Source organism: Hylobates moloch, unplaced genomic scaffold (genome assembly GCF_009828535.3).
Source record: "Hylobates moloch isolate HMO894 unplaced genomic scaffold, HMol_V3 SCAFFOLD_4, whole genome shotgun sequence".
Lineage (NCBI taxonomy): Eukaryota > Metazoa > Chordata > Mammalia > Primates > Hylobatidae > Hylobates > Hylobates moloch.
This window is the reverse complement of record NW_026652279.1, coordinates 39,366,953-39,374,763: the sequence shown is the minus strand read 5'-3', so window position 1 is coordinate 39,374,763 and position 7,811 is coordinate 39,366,953. Positions and strand designations below refer to the sequence as shown.

The following is a 7,811-nucleotide window of genomic DNA, read 5'->3' as shown; positions in this document are numbered from 1 at the left end:
GGAAACCACAGAAGGCTCTGGGTGGTGTGGTTTTTGAAAGCAGTATTGCATGTAGGTTAACGGAGAACAGAAGGAATGACATCCTTGTCAAGGGGCATTGTATGAACAAGGAGACAGGAGCAAGAACGAGAATGAGAAAGAGGTGCAAGAGGATCTAAGAGGACCCAGCTAGAGAGAAACTCTGAGAGAGAATCTGGTTCAGGAAGATCTGTGAGTACTTGGAAGCTATTCTTAAAATTGTAAATGAATTTGATAGATGACAGGAAGTACCCAAGTTAGGAAGCGATATTTTTTCAGTGTATGAGAAAGGGCTTGGTTTTCAGGAGAAACTAGAAGGGTAGGATCCAACCAAGGAGTGTCAACAATAAGCCAATAAGAGGGTGATGAAAGCTTTAAGGGAGTGATAGCTATGAAAACAGCAAGGAAGAGTGAATCTGAAAGACATTGCAAAGTCATCACTGCCAATATGTTTGCGTAATTCCTGGCAATATTCTCCCTCAGTTTCTATGCAATGAGATTTAAGCTGTAAATTGCCAACATCTTAGAAGTATTATGCCAAGACCTCATTTGTTTAGTTTAATGTAAGGTTTGGGTTGCTAATACGCTATTTCAGTCTTTAAATTTCCTCTGTAAGAATCCAGTGTTTCTAAATATCAATGGATACAAATAAATAGAAGTTTTAAGGTTTAACTCTCCCTTCCCTTCTCTCCCAGGTGGCTGTGTCAGTGCAGGGGAAAAGGAATACTAGAAGGATCCAAGTGGAAATGACATAGAAGATAATGACACTTCCATGAATTGGTGAAGCTATAGCCACCACCTGTCCCTGTTGATTAAAGAGCTCCACCTGCCTAGGCACAGCATCCTCAGTTAGGATTGGGGGTAGGCCATTGGGCTAGGACAAAACTTTGCAGGACTGACACATTACAGGCCCCCATGTAGTATATACTAGATGTGCTGCAACAGGAACCCAGAATCCACCTGCACCCACCTCAATATGAATAGCACGTGTTGCCAACATCTGCTTTGGCTCTTTCTTCAGCTGTTTTCACTTGTTTTCTCTTTGTAAAAATGGTTTCCACCTAGCAGTGGACTACTCTTCTGGATTTCCACCTTTTCACCTCCCTCCTGCCTCTATAAACTTAGGACACCAACACTGTAAGTTACTAAGCTTCTAAATGTAATGCATATGAGAACCACCTGGGAGCTCTTTTCAAAATGCAGACTCTAGAGCCCACCCTCAAGAGATTGTAATTTAATGAATCTAGGAACGGGACTCAGGAATCTGCACTGAACAGGCATCCCAGCTGACTCTGGTGTGGGTGGTTCCCAGCCCAATTTACCAGAGTACTGCTGAGTTGAACCCTAGCAGCATAATTAATCCATGCTAAAACCAAACTCATAAATTAACATTTATCAAGAAGCCTTTGAGAGCGTGGTTCTATGATTATGTATGAGTCTTAGGGCTCATTTTTCCTAGGGCGTAAACTGATACTAAGTCACACTGGGAGAGCCTATGATTCCAGTGTATATTTCTGGCAGGGCAGAATTTTCTCTATAGGGACAGGCACAGCAACATCGATTGTATAACATTACTCCACCCTGGAATTTACTATTAGTCATAAAAACTGAGGCAACTCCAGTATTGCTGGTTTATTTGATGAGTATTCAGGGTGGGTAGGACTCTACAACAACTTCTTTCTCCCCTAAAGGGCAAAAATGCAACTCAACTCACAATCCAGGCTACTGAGTAAAGGTTTGAATGACCCCTGAGCCCATACAAGCTTCTCTACATTGTTCTGAGAGGGCCCAAAAGCCACTGGGGTTGCTGAGACCACTGGTTCCTTTGTCCTGAAGAGAAGAGGGAGGGAAATGATTGCTGCTACACTCACTTTGAAGTGAGAAAAGTTGGGGGTGGCTGAAAATTTTACTCTGAAAAGATGTTGGGCAGCTCGTTGTTTCTATAGCCCTGCAAACTATGCTCCTGATACAGAGTGGGGCAAGTGGGGCAGGAAAGTGCTGGGAAGGGAAAAGCGTAGTCCCTGGCTGGGCATCCAGCCCCAGACCTGTGCCCACAGACCTTGGTGAGGATGGGCATTTCTGTTTTCATGCCCAAATATTGCATTTCCCAAGACCACCCTGGGCTGCCATGCCCCTATCCTGTGCCTATAAAAACTCCAAGATTCTAGCAGGCACACACACAAGCAGCTGGACATCAAGAGGAACACACCAATGGCTGAGGACACAAGCGGCTGGAAATTGAGAGGAACACACCGGTGTAAGAGCACACCAACAGGGACCGGCAGATGCTGGAAAGGAACACACCAGCGTAAGAGCACACCCACAGGCACTGACAGACTTCGGCAGGCCATAGACTGGTGGAACAATGCAGAGTTTGGCTGGGGTGGTCGGAGAAGAGCCCAGCTGCCCGGAAGCCAGACTGCAGGGGAAAACCACATTCCCACTCCAGCCCCCTCTGGCCTTACCGTCTACCTCGCTGAGAGCTACCACTCAATAAAAATCCTTACACTCATTCTCCAAGCCCACATGTGATCTGGTTCTTCTGGTACACCAAGGCAAAAGCCCCGGGATACAGAACGCCCTCTGTCCTTATGATAAGGCAGAGGGTCTAACAGAGCTGATTGACACAAGCCACCTACAGACAGCAAAGCTAAAAGAGTACTCTGTAACACACACCCACTGGGGCTTCAGAAGCTGTAAGTAATCACCCCTAGATGCTGCTGTGGGGTCGGAGCCCCACAACCTACCCTTCTGCATGCTCCCCCTAGAGGTTTGAGCAGCTGGGCACTGAAGAAGTGAGCCACTCCCCCTGTCACATGCCCTGTGAGGGGGACAAGGGAATTTTTCCCGTTTCACTCCCACCCCTCGCCCTCTATGTCCTGGCACCCAGAAGGGAGCCCTAGGGCAGGCACACCCCCAGACTTGTTGGCTTTAGTTATGTTCATCCCATCTTCCATCTTCATTCTCAGTGCATCTGCATAAGCCTCATTGAAGTTAGCCAAGTCCAGGACCATAGAAGCACATATGGGTTAAACAATCCCCTCACATTCCAATCCCAGCCTTCCTTTCCCCTAAATCATCTCCAACCCTAATTCACTGCAAAGTACTAACCTCTAACTCACGGAGGCTCAGAAATCACCTTTTGGGGATCTCCTTATGGCCTCACTCCCTGGCTGTTACTGACAACCAGCCCCAATGGAAAGCCAGAGCCCTCTGTGGCCAGAATGAGTTTTTTTAATTTGCCTTGTCTTGGCTACAATTTTTGTTACTTTTTACAATAAAAAAGTTTTTCCTGTACTTTTAGGAATTTTCTATAGCCAGAGAAGTCAAGGATGGCCAAGAAACTCCAAATGGCTAGAATACCATGACCCCAATAATTAGTATGTGGTTAGCTAACAGATGTAAATTCATATGTACATTATATACTTTTTGAGAAATAACTATCAGCTCAATTAAAGACAATCATTAAAGAAAATTTAATGCAGACTCTGTATACGCATTTGAGACAGGGTCTCGCTCTGTTGCCCAGGCTGCAGTGCAGTGGTGTGATCATAGCTCACTGTAACCTTGAACTCTTGGGCTCAAACGATCCTCCCACCTCAGCCTCCTGCGGAGCTGGGACTTACAGGTATGCACAACCATGACTGGCTTACTTTTTTTGTTTGTTTTTTATAGAGACAGCGTCTCACTGAGTTGCCCAGGCTGGTCTCAAACTCCTGTCCTCAAGCGACCCTGCCACCCTGGCCAGGATTATAGGTATGAGCCCCTGCTCCCAAATAAACTGTATATTTAAAAAGAGTTTATAATCTAGAGAAAATGTAAGTAAATATAAATAGCTATGTTTAGATACATTTTTGTTAAGTTCCCAACACTTCTCTAAAATTATTTAATCCAACATCATTTTTCCAATATTATAAAACTTCCTCCTGCCTTGTGCAGCTACTTCTGAACTGTCATCCTTGCCAACTTCAGGCTGTTGAAATGGATACAGGCAGGTTCCTAGAGAAGTATGGAAGTAGAATAGACTCTTGTGGTTTAACAAATTAGAACAAGTTTTTAAATCAAAGAAACACCAGCTTTACAGGTAAACTGAGAGGTGATCATCTAATTGATGTGATGCATAGATGCTATAAACCACCTTACTTCCCAAAGTGTATTTGTTCACCTCATTCATAAAATTTCACCATTCTATTTCTTCATCTTAAAGCACTTACTCTGTCAAAATGTAGATACCCATAAGATTTTTTTGTGTGTACCGTTTTGCAAAAGATTTGCAGAGTCTTTTCTAAGAGTCCATTCTATTTTTTTTTTCATATCCTTTAGACTCAGTAAGAGTCCATTTTAATAGATGACATAGGAAAAGTAGGAGAGGACAGATACATCTACGGGGACTGGGGAAAAGATAGAAATCTGAGAGCCTGATGGTTTTGGCTTCAGCAATCCATAAATTCATTAAGCCTGGAACTTAATGCCTTTACCAACAGAAGAATTATATACACAGATTCATCCATTAGCTAACTCTTTTATGCCAATGGACACCGCCGAGGAAGCATAGTTAAAGTCTCTCTTCCCACTGCTGTCATATCTAAGTCAGAATCTCCTAAAGAACCCAAACAGCTGCAGACACTCTTCATCTGAGAGTTGAGCTTTGAAACAACCGACGAGACTCTGAAGAGCCGTTCTGAGCAATGGGGAATGCTCACCAGCTGTGTGGTAATGAGAGATCCCAACACCAAGCACTCCAGGGGCTTTGGGTTTGTCACATATGCCCTTGTGGAGGAGGTGGATGCAGCCATGAATGCAAGGCCACACAAGGAGGATGGAAGAGTTGTGAAACCAAAGAGAGCTGTCTCAAGAGAAGATTCTCAGAGACTAGGTGCCCACTTAACTCTGAAAAAGATATTTGTTGGTGGCGTTAAAGACACTGAAGAACATCACTTAAGAGATTATTTTGAAGAGTATGGGAAGAATTGAAGTGATTGAAATAATGACTGGCCGAGACAGTGGCAAAAAGAGGGGCGTTGCTTTTGTAACCTTTGGCAAAAAGAGCGGCTTTGTTTTTGTAATCATGGCTCCGTAGATAAGACTGTCATTCAGAAATACCATACTGTGAATGGCCACCACTGTGAAGTAAAGAAAGCCCTGTAGTAGCAAGAGATGGCTAGATTTTCATCCAGCCAAAGAGGCTGCAGTTGTTCTGGAAACTTTGCTGGTAGTCGTGGAGGTGGCAATAAGGATGGCTATAATGGATTTGGTGATGATAGTGGTTATGAAGGAGGCAGACCTGGTTACTCTGGAGGAAGCAGAGGCTATGGAAGTGGTGAACAGGATTCTGGAAACCAAGGCAGTGGGTATGGTGGGGGTGGCAGCCATGACAGCTATAACAATGGAGGAGGCGTAAGTGACTTTGGTGGTGAGAGTGGAAGCAATTTGGGAAGGGGTGGAAGCTACAGTGATTTCTGAAAAAAACAACAATCAATCTTAAAATTTGGACTCATGAAGGGAGGAAACTTTGGAGGCAGAATCTCTGGCCCCTATGGTGGTGGAGACCAATACTTTGCTAAACCACAAAACCAAGGTGGCTATGGCAGTTCCAGCAACAGCAGTAGCTATGGCAATGGCAGAAGATTTCAATTCCTGCCAGGAAACAAGGCTTAGCAGGAGAGGAGAGCCAGAGAAGTGACAGGGAGCTTACAGGTTACAATAGATTTGTGAACTTAGCCAAACGTATTGGTGGCAGGGCCTAGCTACTACAAAGAAGGCATATTTTAGACAATACTCATGTGCATGGGCAAAAAAAAAAACTCAAGGAGTGTATTTGTGACTAATTGTATAGCAGGTTATTTTAGTTTCTGTTCTGTGGGAAGCAGAAAGCATTCCAACAAAAGGTTTTAATGTACATTTCTTAATTAATCCATTTATTGTTACACCCATGCTGTCCAACATGATCTAAAAATGTGTTGAAAAAAAAAAAAAAAAAAAAAAAAAAAAAAAAAAAAAAAAAAAGAAGAAGAAGAAGAAGAAGAAAAGGAGGAAGAAGAAGAAGAAGAAGAAGAAGAAGAAGAAGAAGAAGAAGAAGGAAGAAAAGGAAGAAGAAGAAGAAAGTCACCAACTTACAGTGGTTCAACTTGAGCTTTTTCAACTTTAAGATGGGTTTGTCAGAGTATTAAATGCTTTTTTGACTTATATTTTTTATTTATGGCATGGGTTTATCAGGACATAACCTCATTTTAAGTTCAGGAACATCTGGACTTACAGTGGTTTAACTTACAATTTTTGACTTTACAATGGGCTTATTGAGGGTATCAAATGCATATTTGACTTATGATATTTTTGACTTATGATGGGTTTATTAGAACATAACCCATCATAAGTCAAGGTGCATCTGTACACAATAGGAATATTGTTCTTAAGGGCAACGAAAGACAAATGTAACAACCATATAACATATGCTTCCACATGCCTTTCTCTGAACCTAGACTTCCTTGGAATGATACCTGAAATGTATTGCCTGTTTCCCCTTTCTCTTGGCTTATCAGGCCTCGGAGGGGAAAGGCACTTGATAATACTAAGTGCATATGCCTTTGTAGAAAATAAATTTTTGTATAAAATAAATATTTTCAACAAAGGCATTGAAAAAATTCAATGTGAAAGAAAGGATTATTGTTGTTTTTTTCTAGTAAGTAATGTTGCAACAACTAGCTATCTGTAAGGAAAGACAAAAGAAACTTGAATCCCCCAGTCCCTACCTCACACCATATACACCATACAGAAATAAATCTGAGATGGGTCATACATTTAAATGTAAAAGCTAAAACCATAAAGTATCTAAGAGAAAATATAGGAAATATGTTCCTGAACCCTAAGGCAGGCAAATGCTTTTAAAACATATCAAAGGCAATAACCATGGAAGAAAGAAATGGAATCATCATAATTAGAAATTTCTGTTCATCAAAAAACACTCATTATGAAATTAAAAAGGTAAGCTGCAGACTGAGAGAAAATATTAGGTAAGCTACAGACTGAGAGAAAATATTATATATATATGTAATATATAATCTGAAATATATATATATAATCTGACAAAGAACTCACATCCAGAATATATAAAGAACTTTTTCAATATGGAAAAGATGGGGTGCAAAAGACTTGAATAGGGATTTCATTTAAAAACATCCAAATTGTCAATAAACACATGAAAAGGTGCTAAAAATTATTACTCTTCAGGGAAATACAAATTAAAACCACTGGAAGATATACTATATACCCACAAGAATGGTTAAAATTAAGTAGTTAAAATTTAAAAGACTGATAATATCAAGTGTTGGAGAGAATGGAGCAACTAGAACTCCTATGAATTGCTGATGGAGTGTAAAATGATACAACCACATTGGAAAGTGGTAGTTTCTAATAAAGTTCAACATACACTTTTCCCTTGTCCCAGAATTTCCACTCCTAGATATATATCCACGAGAAATGACTTGTTGATAGCAGATTTATTAATAGCCAAAAACTAGTATCAATCCAAATGCTATCAGCAGGAGACTGAAGAAACAAACATAGCATGTTATTACACTGGAATACTACATGACAATAAAAAAGAACAAACTACTAATAAATCTGATAACATGGATAAATATCAAAAACATCATGCTAAGCAGATGAAACAAAAGAGCACCTACATCATACTTCCACTTATATGAAATTTAAAAGCAGGCAAAACTAGTGGTTGAACACATTGTAGTGATGGGAGAGAACTTTCTGGGGTAATGGAATGTTCTACAGCTTATCAT

General features: G+C 41.1%; 1 pseudogene; it reads left to right on the top strand.

Annotated features, from left to right (window-relative positions):
* Window positions 1-2,229: 2,229 nt before the first annotated feature.
* Window positions 2,230-5,676, top strand: LOC116467413 (heterogeneous nuclear ribonucleoprotein A1-like; annotated as a pseudogene).
* The last annotated feature ends 2,135 nt before the right edge of the window (window positions 5,677-7,811 follow it).